Here is a 17,430-nt window from a genome sequence, read left to right on the forward strand (position 1 = left end):
ACTTGCACAAGTTACAACTTTGTATTATTGTTAAAAATGGCTCGTCGTGACATTTACAAAGAACCATGTGTAGCATATGCACAACTTAGCCAGCATGAAATAAATTGCATGGATGCAATGTTGTGGGCAGATACAGTTAAAAATGCTAGTTTATAAAGGGAATTTAAAACGCATAACTTTAAACCTCTTCTCTGCAAATAATTTCCCCATGACTGCTGTCAGATCCTACACACGCATGCAATTTTGAAAGGGCAATATTGGGCTTTGGTTTCCAAAGAAAAAACAGCTACCCACAGGGATGCTGGTGGGGTACGATATGAATGACAACAATTGGAGCGAAATGTGACTAGTAACAAGCAAGTTTAAGTTGAAAAATGTATAGGCTTACCGTCGGAAATGTTTGCTTGCGTAGAACGCAATTTGCGTTTGAGCTGTTGGGACTGGCACGTGTTCAGATAATGGCACCATCAGTTACCTCAGACCTTCGGCTGCGGGCATCAATGATGAACGAGAGGCAGAGTTGCAGAGACTATCAGGGTTGTATGAAATCATGCAAAGAAATAAAAAAAAAAAAAGAATTAAAGTCCACTGGCCCAAGCCTAAAGTTGGCCAAAAATAAAATAGTTTAAAGGGGAAATGCACCGCGTTAAGTCTCGTGCAACATTGGAAGAAACAATGCACCCACAAACATATCAGAATGATACACGATTAAACAGTGGTGAGCAACAACCATTGGCCAGATTTGGCTGTTGCATTAGCCCCCGCAACTTTGGGCTACTTTGACTTCATCTTGCTGACCTCCAGAGCCGAGACAGGACTTGACACAAACAATAAACAGTGCCTGCGGCTGTACAGTTAACAAAAGCCTGGCTGGCAATCACGAGTGTAAAGGGTTTAATTGTTTGCAACTGCATTTGCACGCACACATTATTAGGCAATACAAATCGTGATGGGGTGTTAATACTTACACGGCAGGTGAATGAATAAAAGGTTGCGGGTGGCGGTGGTCACAGCTCATTCTTAAAGCAGTCCTAAAGTGTCTGGTTTCAGGCCACAACTCAACATTGAAGCTGCACCAGAACAGCTGCACCAGCTCCCATATCACCAAGATCCTCGCACACACTGTATGCCTCCCCCCAGGTCCCTTATCACACAAATACTGCCGAGCCCTGTACACCTTCTAGCATGCTTCCCTCCTGCTCCTGCACGACCGATATCCCACACACCACACATGCTCCCTTAAACTTTACCTTGCTTCCACACCACCCATAATATCTTTGCATGCACTGAATACTTTCTCCTGCATCTTTCGAGTTGTCCCTTGCACAAGTCATCATCAACCATCCTCAAAGACTTCCACTGAATTCCTTCCACTGCATGTGTTCCCGGCTCCCATGCCACCAATACCTCACAATAACTACACGCCTTCCTATGCACGTTCTGCTTTGCCCGCCTCAGCACCATACATATCGCCATGGACATCCTTCTTGACCTGTCTCCCAATACCACAAACACCCCCTTGCGAACGGCAACCCACAGCCACCTGCTGCCATACCACTAATACCCCACATACTGTTGCACACCCTATGAGCTTCACCCTTGCCTTCACACTACCAATAACCCAAATTGCACTATACAAGCCCTGATGCCACCAATGCATGCCCAAAAACATGCCATGATCTCCCGCACCCCAGGAATCTCAGCATACATCCACATCCTGAGTCCCGGAGAATAGCGACACACGCCACAAACATGCGTATCTTAACATCATTGGTTTAGATTGGCACACTGTCATCCAGGGCATCCATCTAGCACTCCTAGTGGAGGTAAGAGCACATGTGGGCAATGCCAGAGGCAGGAGGAGAAGAGAAGATGGCTCGGATACAAGAACTCTTTCACTGCATGTGGACAATGCGGTCCTGTTTCACAAAGCATTGAAAACTTTAGGAATCGGGCCCAGCGACTCTAAGGACAAGATTGCTTTCCCTTCAGAAAGGGCAACCAACACCAGTGCAGTCCCCACAGGATGGCACACACACACACACTGACTTCATTTTGGGGCGTAATCACCACTCTTCTCTTTGTCCATACACAGCTGGTGAGTTGTAAAGCTATGTGTGATGCTGGAAATGCATCGGAGGTACAGGGCCTCCGTATCCTTGTCCTTTACTACCTTTTTATTGTGTGTTCTGTCATATTTTCCGCGCAGGAGTCCATGTGGGACACCTGGCGGTGCAGCTCTCTCTTTTGGTTTGGTGAACAGACCCATGGGATACCCTTACGGCACCCATGGGTGGGCGTACAACCCTGTGCCCCTAGTGTATGTTTTTGGGCACCTGTGGGGGCCCCGCAGAGCAGGGTCCGGGCTGGTGGCAGCTCCATGCTGAATTTGACAGGTGCTCTGGGTGTCCTCCATTTTGAGATACCCAGGCCCTGCCATTGGAATCAGTTGATTCCTGATAGGAAACAAGATGGCCCCTGTGGCCTCTTGCTTTACATTGCCTGTTACCTTGTTTTCCCAAAGTCCTGGGAAGCCCTGACTCTGTCACTTCCCCCTGACTAGCTGTTGGGTGGAAGTGCCATATATGGTGTTGTTGTGAAGGCCGGCCAGACTAGCTGGAGCCTTCCCAGTGACTGTATATGCACTTCTTGTTGTGGCTGTCTGGTTTCTGGTATGAGAGACAAAGACTGAGACAGCCCTGCCCGAAACTGGCCTGAATGCAGTGCGTAGTGTTGAATGGCTGGATACTTGTCCCAATCCACATTCCTTGTTGCGAGTGTCTGAGAGGGAGGAGGATGGCCTGAATGCACTGTGTGCCTGATTGGCTGACTGACTGCATGAATGCCCTTCTGTATGATTGGTGCTTAGTGTGACCCAGCAGTGTGGATGAGAGACAGAATAGTATATATGGGGACCTCTCACCACTGGAAATTGTTCAGAAGCGTTCAGAAGGTGTGTCTACACTTGAAGAGTAACAGGAACTGCTGATCCTCGATGCCCAGCTGGAAGAAGAAGACTTGCTATTGCATTTGCTTCGACCGATCTGAAAGCTGCCGAATCTGTCGAAGACTGATCCGAGAGAGGACCTGCTAAGGCGCCCTCTTCCCGTGCTCCGAGGGACCATCGAGCACCGCTAACCTTTGCCGAAGCTCCCTGGAAGTCAGACCCTCGAAAGGCTGCCGACCGGAGACTAGGACCGCTGAGGAAATCGAAGTGAAGCACCCGGGCTTCGCCGCCGTCGAAGTCCATTGCGGTCGACCAGGGTTCGCAGGTTTGTGTAACCGCTGGAGGCCCGTCGAAGTTGTGTTGCCCAGACGCAGGGACCACTTGACGCCGTGCCGCCGACGACTGGTGCCGCCCGCTCCTTTGCTTAAGAACATTGAATCGAAGGACTCCCTTGTCTGCGCCGTCGACCACTTTATCCCGCCGGAGAAAGTCGAGGACGACCAACGCGCCGAGGAGAATCCGCCGGTGGGTTTCCCGCCACCTCACGACCACAAAGACTTCGACGACTCGACGCCCTTGCTGGGCCACAGTTCTTTACACTCTATCGTCACCGAGGTGCCCCGCACGCCTCTTCCTTGCAGGACGCCAACGCTCCGTCATCGACGAGCACCGCTTCGATCGAAGCTGCTGCCTCATTGACGCCGTTCTACCCTGTTCACCGTCAGACGTTCAACAACCCGTGACTCCTGCTTTAAAGGGAGGGCACTCAAGAACGGTCGATTCCCAACGCCGAACGCCAAGTTCACCTTCCTCGGCGCCTCTCGACGATCCGTGACTCCCGCTTTAAAGGGGGTCACACAAGAAGGATTGTCGACGCCTCTTCGAAGAACTCTACTCCACCAGGTACATTGGGGGGGTAAAAACATTATAGAAGGGAATAAGACTATTGAACAATATATGGACTGGGCCTGTGCTATATATCTTATTTTACAGGTTGCTCTGGTGGGGGGATCTCCACACAGAACTGTGTCTAGGTAACGGGGCAAGTATTCTGCCAATTGTGTCAACCATCTTGCTTTCCCTCCTCTCTCTATTGGATGGTTTCCTCTTTATTGATCTGTGTGACATTTTTACATTGCTATGGATGCACTTTAATGAGATCTAATAATATTGGTGGTACCACTTTAGAATTATAGATAATTTACCATTGTTGATTTTCCTGAGCACAAAGTGAGTTATTGTGACAGTGTACATACCTTTGAATATTAATTATATAAAGACTGTGTTTTCAGTAATACAGTGTGTGGACATTCCTTTGTGGGGGTTCGGGGACTACACTGTACTTAAGAACCAGCCCGCATCACCTCCTGAGAAGCTAGGCCTTGATTGCTCGTCCATTGCTACCGTAATAGAGAATCTTGGCTGGGGTCTTCTGTGCCTCTCCTCTACCATATAGAGAGCAGAAGTACAGACACCCCCCTCCAGTCTTTATACTATGCAAAGCCAGGGTAATTCAGAAAGTACAGTGGGACTGCACCAGGCATCTGCCCCGCGGCCCTAGCCCTAGCACCATTGGTCTTTAAGAGGGCTGCGAGCAAACAACTTCTATTCACCTGCATCGCTGCCGGCCTTAGATGGTATCAGATGCGTAACTGTCTGAGCTCCACTTGAGAGCCTTGGGTTACATACGACTGACCGGGCACTGCGCCCCAGCCCTACAACCTTTTCAGTGGGTAGGCGAACATGTGACTGGCTCTTGTTCCTACCCGAGGGCTTCTTCCTTTTCAGAGGGTCCACCACTCCTTGTGATGGCTTTTTACAATTAGAAAAAGTGTTAGTGTTATTATTACACCCAGGCTATGAGAAGGTACTTCCCTCTAGACCCTCGCCCCCCCCCGCTGCATTGGCTAATCTCTACTACAGGCATTCCCACCTGGTTCTGCATAAAAATACTCCTGGCCTTGCAAAGCAGCCCATCCCCCTCCTCCAGCTTCATGCAGCTTCTCCCGGAAGCCCTGCTCTATCAAGTGAATGTGCTAGTTCCCACCAGGTTCAGCTCTGTAGTTAATCTATATTACCCCTGGGTAGAAACATGCTTTCTGCGGTGGCCATCTTGATTTGCAGAAAGGTTTTGCATCCTTTGATAGGGACTCAGCCCTCTTGAATGTGATCCAAGCAGCACATGCGTCACACGCTCATAACAACAGCTAGCCCGCAACCAAACCTCTGCCTTGCAGACAAAGAGAAGAAATCCAACCCAAACTTCATGCTTGTATCGTCTTTTAATGATACATACTGCGTCCCAATTCGACTCCCTTTGTAAGCACGGGTGCATGGCCTTGCAGAAGGAAAAGGGGCTATGGGTTTATTTCTTAATGAGTGCTAAAATCTATTTACATTTCTGAATGCTTATACAAAATTGTCACCTACGGTGCACTCTCACATTATGGTGCTAAACCCCATGTACATGGGGTATACCTGCAAGTTACAGCCTACCAGGTAACAGCTTACCACTGTCATTGTGGAGTCGAAACATATGCATTTCTGTGTGATTTGGTTTCGTGATCGGCCCGCAGCCAGGGGGGCCAGCAGCAACCTAAACTCTTGCGTTTGGTCTACAGGTTCCCCAGCCTGTCATTTCTCCATGCACTGGACACATCATGTTTTCATTTCAGCAAAACTCCATCACCAGAGTTTTCAACCAGAAAAATGGCGAATGGAAGATACTAGCCCCTCCACCCACCCATGATTGCCCAGCAACTTGTACATGCAGCCAATCTGGCAATAGCGGGGCCTCTGAATGAATAGCCCAAAATAAAAAACAGATGTGATTGTTAAATAGATCATATATTTAGCAATCGCATGGATTTGCACCTCACCTGAAAATTAAATGGCTGCGCCGGCCTGAGCACGCTACAACTCACCTCGTCTGAGCACTCAGCAGCATCAGATTCAGCGCTGAGGTCGCCTAAGCTGCACTCTGCCCCTGCGCAAGGTGCACATCATGTGATGCGAGCATAGTCAGCAGACAGTAGGGTTGCAGGGCATGTCCGGTTCGTTCGCCGGGCGGTTTCCCTCACCAATGTGCAGGCACGCTGCGATCTCGGCCCAGGCAGAAGAAAAGAAATGCAATAGCCACAGCCAGTGTGATAGCGAACCACCAGGCTGGCCTGGATGTTTGTTCGTTCAGTCATAATTATGTATCCTTCCCTGGGACCCCAAGGACGAAAAGAGGTCCTATGCCCCCGAGGCCTACTTGGGAAAGTCTTGGGGTGGCCCAGTGGGCCAGTCCAGCCATGCGCCCCTGTCCTGAAGAGACTTGGCGTTTGCTACGGCTGTTGTGTGGGCATCTTGTGACCCCTCAACCTGCTCTACGCCACTGGTAGAGCAGGCGCTGCGGTGTCTGGCTACTGATGCAGCAGGGTAAAAGTATGCTATGCTTTTGGCATGCAGTTGACGATTAAGGGGAATTTGGTTAACAGATTACCCTTTTGGAGATGGAATTACCTGCATTGTTTTATTTATTAATTAAAATCATAAAGCCAAGCCTTTAAACCTGTGCCAGATGACAATATCTTACAGTCACCAGAATGCTCATGCTCTCCTGCCTAGATTATGCTAATATCCTCTACCTAGTGTAAAATAAAATTCAATAAAGTCAACTGCATTGTATCCCAAATAAAGCAACAAGACGTATTCTGGGACAATATCACACCAGGTCTGACAGCCCTAAATTAGCTATTCAAAGGCTACTTAAAATCTGTTCAAAGTCCCTCCCTCAAAAACCACCCACCCTCCCTCTTTCTCGTCATTTCCTCTTTTCTCCCTGGATGAGGTTGCTAGACAAGTCCGATCTATGAAAGCCTCATGAAAACAGGTCCATCCCTGTTCCTCTAAAACCTTTAAGGACCATATCGATACCCTCGCTCCAGCCCTTGCCAATATCTGTAACCGTTCCTTTGCCTCTGGTTCTTTTGCCTCCGCTCTGAAGCACGCCCTTGTGCATTCTCTCCTCAAGAAACCCACAGCTGATCCCTCCTCTCTGGCTAACTATCGCCCAATTTCCATTACTCCCTCTTAGGGGAAGCTCCTGGAAAAGCTAGCCATTTCCCAGCAAAACCTTCATTCCGACTCTGTTGGCTCTCTCCATGACCACCAATCTGGTTTCAGAGCTGCCAGAAGCATGGAAACTGCTCTCCTGAACATCCGTGAAGACCTGCTCTCCAACTGTGACTCTAACATTCCCTCCGTCCTCATCCTACTCAATCTCTCCTCCGCTTTCAACACGATCAACCATACCATCCTGCTCAATCGTCTCTGTGACAACCTGGGTATCACCAATCAGGCTCTGGCCTCTTTCTTTTCTGATCGACCCTCCCAGGTACAACTTGGGTCCTTCCTATCCTCTTTCTCCCTCTCTACCTGTGGTGTTTCCCAGGGGTCTAACCTCTCGCCCTGGCTTTTCAACCAATACCTGGCAACTCTCGCCTACTGCATTTCTATTTTCTACTCAAACTTCCAGTGCTATGCTGATGACATCCAACTCATTGTCAGGCTTCCCTCTGACACCTCCTCTACTTCCTTCATCTCTGATTGCCTAATCGCCATTCAAAATTGGTATGCCGCCGACGATCTTTGTCTAAATGCCAACAAGACCAAGATCCTCCTCATTGGTACACCTTCACCATCCTTTCCCCTCACTCTCTGGCCGGCCTCCCTTGGCCCTCCCCCTACTCCTACCTGTGAGGCTAAGAATATTGGGGTCATCTTTGACTCTACACTTTCCTTCTCTGCACACATCTCTGACGTCTCTAAAAAGTCAAACTTCTTACTGCACTTGCTTAGAGGTACTCTGCCGTTCCTCTCCTTCCCTCAGAAGCTCACTGTCTCCAAAGCTCTGGTTCTCTCTAGGTTTGATTACTGTAACAGCCTCTTTCTAAATCTACTTGCCTCCACCCTCCGCCCTTTACAACTAATCCAGAACAGGACTGAAAGACTTGTCCTTGGCCTCAAGCCCTGGGATTGTATGTCTCCAGCTCTGAAATCCCTTCATTGGCTCCCAGTGCGTGCAAGGATTAAATGTAATACCCTCTGCATTGTCCACAAGGCTTTCTGGGGCCTGGGACCCAAATACCTTTACCTATCCCTTTGTAAATACCTCCCCTCTCGAGCCCTTCGCTCCTCTACTTCTAACACTCTCCGGGTCAGTCGTTTTTCAAAGAAACAAGCTTGGGGCAGACCTCTGTCTTCAGCTGGGGCCTCCCTTTGGAACAGCCTCCCGGCCACTTTGAAACTTGAGGAGAACCATCTCCAGTTCCGGAAGCACCTCAAGACCTTCCTCCTCGCATCTGCCTTTGCCCCTCTTCTCCCCTTCTGATTTGTTTTCTCTCTCTTCACTGTGCACCTGGCCACCCTCTGTTCTTTGGGCCCAGGTACCTGCTCACCCTGCCTCCCTCCTGCACTGCCTCTGGGCCACCCCTGGCACTGGGATCTGTATCGGTACCCATACAGTCCCCCATTTATTTCTTCTGCACTTATCAGATATACCCTATCTGACTAGTCTTGCACTTGCCACTTGCTATCTGCACTACCACCATTTACTGTATATTTATTTATTTATTTATTTATTGCACTTATTATTTATTCTGTTCTCTCCTCTGTTCCACACTCTCCACTTCCCCCCTTCCATGCACTTTCCCCCTTTTCCCTTTTCCATGTACTTGCATGTTCTTAATTTCACTGGGCCTAGTAGGATCGTTGTTTTTGTTCTCCCTTGTTCACCCCCCCTTTGCTTGGTCGTGCTCTGAAACACTTCTGTATGAGGGCGGTAAAAATAAAATACCCTATCATATCATACTGCATCACATACTGAATTCTGGAGAACTATGCTACTAAATCGCTGAACCTCCTGCGTAAACACGTATGAACAAACAAGGTTGTCAAAACCATCACAGGGCAGCAACCTAATAGGCCTCCTACTATCAGAAAACCATAGCAGGATCCGACAACAAAACCAGAGCCCTCTGCAAAGCGGTTAAGCACTGCGTCAACCTGCTACCCGACCTTTCCATACCACATTCCATCGAAAAATCCACTGCCATCAACACCTTCTTCATCAACAAAATCAGCAAGATTCACCAGCACATAGACACCAGCTCTGCATCCACCGACCCATCTGACGTCCCTCCCAGCAAAATCTCCACACCCTGGACAACATTAAAGACACTTTCTACAGAGGACCTGGTAGAAATCCTGGCTATCTGCAAAGCTGCATTATATACAGAGGACATCCTTCCGGCAGCTATCCTCAAGACCCTCCCTGCAGAAGCTCTCCTTCCCTACCTGGAGATCATCAACAACTCCCTTACTCTAGGCACCTTCTCATAGACCCTAAAGACAGGACAAATCCTCCCTCTACTATAGAAACCCACTCTGTATCCTGGCAACCTAGGTAACTATTGCCTCATCAACTTCCCTTCCTAGGTACGATCATGGAGAAAGCGGTAGTTGTGCAACTGCGGCAACACATCAATACCAACAATCTCCTCCAAACCTACCAATCCGGGTCCAGACCCAGATGCAGCACAGAGACAGCAACTATACAGGTGGTCAATGAAGCCCTCAACATCTTTGACGATGGCCACCCCTGCTCCTGGTTTTACTCGACTTCTCGGACGCTTTCGACACGGTAGACCCTAAAGTGCTCACGGACACCCTACATTGTTGCATGGGGATCGGCGACCTTGTCCTATGCTTATTCAAGTTCTACCTCGCCAACCGTCAGCAGTTTGTTAGATGGACTCCTCTAGATTGCAAATGCTAACCGTCACCTGTGCAGTCCCACACTGTTCCATCCTCTCCCCAGTGATCTTCAATCTATACATGGAGCTGCTGGGAGCCCTTCTTGCCACACACAACATCCACATCCACCAATACACAGACAACACGCAGCTATAACCCAAGATCGACTCCATCAAGGACATCCACAGGCTCAAAACCTGCCTCTCGCTGATCCAGTCTTCGATGTCCAGTGCATACTTGAAGCTCAACCCCTCCAAGACCTAATTCCTACTCCTCACCAACAACACTGAACACCCAGACATACAGACCTGGCTATCTACCATGACCCCTGAGGGCTTCACACCTGAGCTCACCTCCTGTGCCAAGTCCCTATCAGGTCCCACCATAGAATGCTGCAGGAGCAGACAATAGTCCTCCAGATTCTTTGTTCCAGTCTTCCCAACAGACTTTTAATTACAGCTACTAAGCTGACCGACCCCGGGGGGAAAGAGGAAGTGGATAAAATTACAAAGATCAAGTCTCCTCCAATGTCTCAAACTCCAAAACTTTACAAATCAGGAAACCTGCAATAAATACATCTATGGTTAGGCATGTGCTTTCATTCTGATTGTTTCCCTTAATTTACACCTTTTAATTTGTTCACCTATAGATGACCTGATTCCCTCCACGCATAGCCTGGGAGGCAGTTCAATTTTAGTGGATGACTTATATTTCTTAATCAACCTCTATCTGCTGATTTATGTATTCTTTTAACTTAAATACTTTTGAATTACTTGCGCTGCAAACTGATTTAACTTTTTTCCTTGAATCTTAACCTTAAGGTTGGAGAAGATAGTTCTATTTATTTTCTTGACAGTTCTCTTGTCCTATCTTCAAACTTTCTTGTGTCATTCGTAAAACAAATATTCTTTATTGCTGCTTCTCTTTTTTGGTTCACTTAAATTATTTAAATTAACCTTTGTGGTTCAAACTCCTTTGTATTGTCTCTCGAAGTTTAAAACCTTAAATCTAAAAATGTCAGTGACTTACTTCGGTTGGTTGTGACACACGGCTAAATTCACGCCACGCAGAAGTCTTCTTTGCTTATTTAAATCTTTCACTGCGCCCTGCAAAGTACTATTCTGATGCTGCTGCCTAACACCACTAACTACTCTGAATAAACGCTGCGCAGTTTACTGGTAACGCAACCCGCTTCTCAGCTACTTTCTTTCTTCCGGATTCGCGACACAAGAACGCACCGTTAAGTCCTTTCTTCTAGAGAGTGCAAGGAAAAACTAAATGCGCACGTACGACAACAAAAGGACTCCAATCACTAATACAATTGGGTACTGACTATTTCAATTATTCGCTGGACTTCAGATCCTTGAAGTTAGCCGCACGTCTACTTAAACTTGCCTCAATATAGAGCCAATACCACAACAGTTTGAAAACCTTCAACTTGTAACTTCAAAACATTTAACTTTAGTCAAAAAATAAATAGGGATTACACTGACAGTTTCATTCAAAGGTCTCTGAAAGTCTCTGAGCAGTTTATAGCTCTTATACTTTTGACTTCTCAAGATAAAAATACATTGTGCTTCTCAATTCCCTATTTTAAACAGTCACTATCTGAATTTTCATTCATAGGATCTCTCAGTTCAGTTTCTTGTTCATACTTCACTAAAACATATGCTTCATTTAATGTTCTCAGGAGCTTCTTGTTGCTGTGACCTTCTGTGAGCTTATCTTGAATGAAAGGCAGTTTAGAACCTCTGCAGAGATTCCAAACTACCTCACTCGAGCACTAGTCCAATTATTGTTATTCTGCTGAGCCACCATCTTGTGTTGAGACAATTCCTGTTGCCTGACAATAGAGTTAAGGAAAAAGACAACAAATGACTCACACTACCTCACTGCATAAATGCCTAGACTCTAGAAACCTCCCCCTGCCCACCTGCTCCTTGTACTGAACCTTCCTTTAGCATTCCTGCTCAATGGGTTTCTCATGTCTGAGTTGATGGAATCTGCTGACTGAGAGTGAACATCTTTCTTAGCCACCGATGGTCTTTCCTCCGGCCTGCATCCTTTCCAGTCCACCAAATATTGAAACTTTGCCCGAACCACCCGAGAATCCAGAATTGCTTGTACCTCATACTCTTCCCTTGAACCCTCTACATTCACAGGACCAGGTGACTGCTTCAAACGGGTACCCTCCTTACAGGGTTTTAAGAGACTGACATGGAAAGTTTGGTGTATTTTAAGCCCACAAGGGAACGTTAATCTAACTGTTACTGGAGACAAGACTTGCTGAAACTAAAAAGGATCAATATAACGTGGACTAAACGTATTCCTCCCTCTGAGAGTTATATTCCTACTTGAAAGCCAAGCAAATTCTCCCTCTTGATATTTGGGCGCTGCTCTACGCTTGTGATCTGCAAATCTTTTGTAATTTGACTTATGCTACTGTAGAGCTTCCCCCACTCTCTTGATATTTTCCACCATGATTTTCAATCTTCCTTCTATGTCAGACACCTCCACCTCACTCAAACAATCTTCCCTAAGAAATCTAGGATGAAAACCCTGATTAAGATATAAAGGGGACAAATGGGTGGATAAAATGTGGAACTTCACGGCACTGGAGTGGGTGACATACTCGCTACAAGGAGACTGGTCAAGGATGATGGAATACCTTCAATAGGGGGCAAGAAGGGCCTAGTGCCTGAAGAGAATAAGACTATCTATTGAATCTAATTTAGGGGGCAGCATGAATACAACAGGAGATCTACAGACTGGGATCACACCCGGAAAAGGGCGGAACTGGTTACGTCGACATAAATGGTGAAAGCTGGAGGCCGGCGCCTGGCTGAACCCAGAAGTGGGTGGTTGGGGGGAGGGGGAAATGTTGTTCATTGTTTTGCCTTGTTGAAAATCAATAAAAACTTAAGTTTAAAAAAGTTACAAAGGGGACTTTGATGTGGAATCCTTGACTTAAGTAACAGCATAGGTATTTCTCAAGCTCTTTGTTCACCCATTCAGTCTGACCATTTACCTCTGGGTGGAAACCTGTAGTTAGGCTAACCTCAATCTTCAATTCCTTGCAGAAAGTCTGCCAAAATGTAGATACAAATTGAGATCCTCTAGCCAAAATCACTTGAGAAGGAAGTCCATGTCACCGTACTATATTCTGCAGAAATGCCTGTGCTAACAAAGTGGCAGTTGCCACCCCTGTGATTGGAATAAAAGTGCCTGACTTGGTTAAAACATCCACAACCACTAGTGTTGTGGTACAACCCTGATCCAGCGGCAGCTCGACTATATAATCTAGGGAAACTGTATGCCAGGAACGTGGTGGTGTGGGTAATGGAACCAATAACGCGGCTGGCTTTTGATGTTCTGTTTTCACACGAGCACACATTTCACAAGTTCTCACATAATTTAATGTGTCCTTACGCATTCCTTCCCACCAAAACTCCCTACATAAAAGCTCCAAAGTCTTTCTATAGCCAGGATGCCCTGCAACAGGAGAATCGTGAGATTGTCTCAAAGCCTCTTCTCGCAATTCCTCGGAAGGAAGAAACAACCTTGCATCCACAAAAGGTAACCCCTCTTTGATATGATATGATAGATTATTTATAACACGCTTCATACCCAGAGGTTTCTAAGCACGGACCCGGGGATCGAAACTGTGTTACTCCGTGTCTTCTTGCTTCCAAGGCGAGCACTTTGCCCCTGAGCTATTCTTCCGAGACCTGTTGAGCTGGATCTTTTCTGACCTATTCACTCATTTGCTCTTAATTCATATTTTTACGAATCTGCTCTTCGAAACGTTCAATCTTTGGCCCGTCTGCAGCCAAAAAATTATTTTCTCGCAATAATGGGAACGGTGTGAATGCATCTTCTTTGATGCTTCTTGGATGACATCTCGACAAGGCATCCGCCTTACCGTTTTGACATAATTTATCAGGAAATCATACTCAGCAAAGAATAGAGACCAATGCAATTGTCGTGGCATTAATGTTTTAGCAGAGCGCAAAAAGGTTAAATTCCTGTGATCCCTGAATACAGTCACTCGATATTGGGTGCCAAGAAGGTAGTGTTTACATTCTCCAAAAGCCGCCTTTATGGCCAAAAGTTCTCTGTCTGAAACGGTGTGGTTTCGTTCAGCAGCAGAAAACCTTTTGCTTAACGGCCAGGTGCGCTCTATAAATAAATAAACAATACAATACAATGCTACTGGATGAAACTGACTAGTCACAAAATGTCTCTGAGAAAGTACTGCACCAAGAGCAATATCCGAAGCATCCGCATCCACAAAGAACGGTTGTTCAACGTCTGGATGTAACAAGACTGGTCCGGTGGTGAACTTTCAAGAAACTGAATGCTTTCATCTCCCCAATAAAACTTGATTCCTTTCTTCAGCAGTCGTGTAATGGGCGCCACCACCTGCAAGAAATCTTGTATAAATCTGTGGTTGAAGTTTGCAAAACCAATGAAACTTGGGATTTCCTTAACGCCAGTTGGAGTCGCCACTCCAGTACTGCTCTGATTTTGCTTGAATCCATCTCTAATCCAGCTGGAGATATTATGAAACCCAAGAATTCCACCATGTGAAATAGACTCTTCTCCAACTTTGCGAACAAATGATTTTCAGCCAACTTTATCAGGACCCTTCCGACATGTCCTTCGTGTAGATACTCTTCTCGTGAAAAAAGGAGGATACCATCTATGTACACCACCACAAAGATATCAAGATACTCTCATAGCACCTCATTAATGAAGAACTGAAATGCAACCAGGGCATTACAAATTCTTGATAACATTTAGGCAATTCTCCCACAATGCTCTCCCAGACTTTTTTCCTCAAACTTATCACTCTCCTGACCAACTTAAATACACGGTTCCAAACAGAGCTCTGATCAATCAGGGGGTTGTGTAAGGTCAACCAAGGCATACCCAGAATAATTTTCAACTAGGGCGTGTCAATTAATTCAAACATTATCTCCTCACAGTGCCCGTCCGCTATTTGCAAACCCAAATGGTCTGTGGTTTGTGTAATTAACCCTGATGTAAATTGAGTACCATCTACGGCTCTGGCTTGTTCTGGAATTTTTTTTAGCAATTATCGGGACACCTAAACGAGTTGCTAGAACTCTGTCCATAAAATTCCCAGTAGCTCCCGACTCTAAAACACAAGGACCCCCACATCTTAGATGAACCTTCCAATGCAAGGATACGTTCAATATAATGTATGGCATCGGCGTTTGAATCGTATTTGCTACCAGTTGTCCTCTTCCGATGGCTGTTGGAAATTTTCGAGGGGTTCGACGACAATTACCTGTGAAATGGCCACTATCCCCACAATACAAACACAGATTTTCTTTCCTCCTCCTCTCCTTCCCTTCTTTAGTTAACAGGGGTCTAAACTGTCGTTGACGAATCAGACTTCTCACTTCCTTGGACCCAGATTCTACTTTGGTATGCTCACTCCGAACCCAAGACCTCCCCTCAGGACGGTACCTTCTTCACTCTAGTCGTCTTTAAGACAGCCTCGCATCCAGTTTCAAGCCCAGAGTCATCAACTCCTCGCAGGAAGCTGGCCTTTCCACTATTGCTGCAAGTGCATCCTTTAGCTCCTCATGCAACCACTATAAAATAGAGATGGCCTCTTCTCCTCTGGCCAACCACTTTCCAAGACCAGAGCTCTGAACTGGGTTATATATGCTGTCAGATCCTGACTTCCCTGTCTCAGTTCCAACAGTTCACCCTCGACACTCTGTGTCAAGGTTTGTCGATCAAACATTTTCCCAAACTCAGCCTTAAACAATGCCCAACTCTTTAACTCAATCGCTCCAGCTCCTACCAATGGTATTGACCAAGCCGCTGCCTCTCCAGTCCAACATGAAATTAAAAAAGCCACTTTGGATGCTTCACTGGGAAAAGACTCTGGTCTACACATATAATGCAACTCGCATTGAATAAAAAAAGACTGAACTTTCGTTGTTCACCCAAGAACAAGGAGGAGCCAGTGGTGTGGTCACTAAAGATATTGCTGGTGATGCTCCTAATCTTCTCTCTCCCCTCCTCTTTCCTTTCCTGCATCTCCCACATCTGCCTCAGGATACAAGACAGGCAGCTGACAGGTTTAGAACAGGTCACATGACCTTGCTGTTACCTCCTTTTGCTCGCCTTACACTGATAAACATGCCCACTTCAAGCTTCACCTAAAGCACACCAATGTTGTTAGCGATTCCATCCTCAAGCAGCAGAAGCAAGAGCAGGTCATATGATTCACTCGTAATGCAGTCTCTTCCTCTCCTGTCCCCTCCCAGGCTCTCTGCACGGCCCTGGCTTCTCATTTCATCTCTAAAACTCATGACATCCTGTCCTCTCTCTCTCCCTCTATCCCCACTCTCTCTACTCCCCGCTCTTCCTCTGGCCCTTCTTTGGCCACCTCTCCCTCCTTCTCTGCCTTTCCCCTGTTCTCCCCAGACAAGGTTTCTAGACAAGTCCTATCTATGAAAGTTTTGCCAAAACAGGTTCACCCCTGTTCCTCCAAAACCATCAAGGACCACATTGACACCTTGGCCCTTGCTCTGGCTGACTTCTGCAACCACTCCTTAACCACTGGAGTCTTCCCTTCCCCCATGAAGCACTCCCTTGTGCACCCTCTTCTTAAGAAACTCTCTGCCGACCTGTCCTGTCTGGCTAATTATCGCCAGTCTCCATCACTCCTTTCCTGGGCAAACTCCTGGAAAAGCTGGCCATCTCCCAGCTTAATCTTCACACTGAATCTGTTGGTTGTCTCCATGACCATCAGTCTGCCTTCAGAGCTGCCAGAAGCACAGAAACTGCTCTCCTGAACATCCGTGAAGACCTGTTCTCCAACCCCGATTCCAACAGCCCCTGTGTCCTCATCTTACTTGATCTCTCTTCTGCCTTTGACATGGTCAACCATGCCATCCTGCTCAACCGTCCCCGTAATAACCTGGATATTACCGATCTGGCCCGGGCTTGGCTGACCTCTTCCCTCTCCGATCGACCCTCCCAGGTCCAACTTGGGTCCTTCCTCTCCTCTATCTCTAGCTCTACTTGTGGTGTTCCGTAGGGGTCTAACCTCTAAACCTGGCTGTTCAACCAATACCTGGCACTTCTTGGCCACCGCATTGCCGCTCTCTGCCCCAACTTTCAGTGCTATGCGGATGACACTCAACTCATTTTTAAGCTCCCTTCTGCCACTTCTTCTCCTTCTCTCATCGCTGACTGTCTGCTATCCAGGAGTGGTGTGCCACCAATGATCTCTGCCTTAATGCCAGTAAGACAGAGATTCTTCTCATCAGCACACCTGCTCCCTCTTTTCTCTGGCTGGCCTCTCTTGGCCCTCTTCCTGCTCCCACCTGTGAGGCTAAAAACCTCAGGGTCATCTTTGACTCCACACTCTTCTTCTCTCCTCACATCTCTGATGCCTCTAAGAAGTCACACTACCAGCTGCACCTCCTCCGAGGTATTCTTCCTTTCCTCTCCTTCCCCCAGAAGCTCACTGTCTCGAGAGCTCTGGTTCTCTCTAGGTTGGACTACTGCAAAAGCCTCTTTCTAAGTCTGCCTGCTTCTACTCTCCGCCCTCTGCAACTCATCCAGAGCTGCACTCCTAACTGGATCTCATTCTCTTTGGTGGCTGCTTCCTTGTCCTTCTAAAAATTATCTCT

At 47.0% G+C, this 17,430-nt stretch overlaps 1 protein-coding gene and 1 long non-coding RNA gene across 4 annotated transcripts in view; one reads left to right on the forward strand and one right to left on the reverse strand.

Moving 5' to 3' along the window:
* The window catches only part of LOC138566252 (solute carrier family 26 member 6-like), a 1,150,832-nt gene that overhangs the window by 710,595 nt on the left and 422,807 nt on the right, over window positions 1-17,430 (forward strand). The gene's annotated exons all lie outside the window — the stretch shown is intronic.
* Window positions 1-17,430, reverse strand: part of LOC138566253 (uncharacterized) — a 102,747-nt gene that overhangs the window by 2,680 nt on the left and 82,637 nt on the right. Inside the window, exon 2 of the long non-coding RNA XR_011301880.1 lies at window positions 389-529. This is a non-coding gene — a long non-coding RNA (uncharacterized lncRNA). The remainder of the gene's footprint in view (window positions 1-388; window positions 530-17,430) is intronic.

Source organism: Ambystoma mexicanum, chromosome 2p (assembly GCF_040938575.1).
Source record: "Ambystoma mexicanum isolate Mex_15411 chromosome 2p, UKY_AmexF1_1, whole genome shotgun sequence".
Lineage (NCBI taxonomy): Eukaryota > Metazoa > Chordata > Amphibia > Caudata > Ambystomatidae > Ambystoma > Ambystoma mexicanum.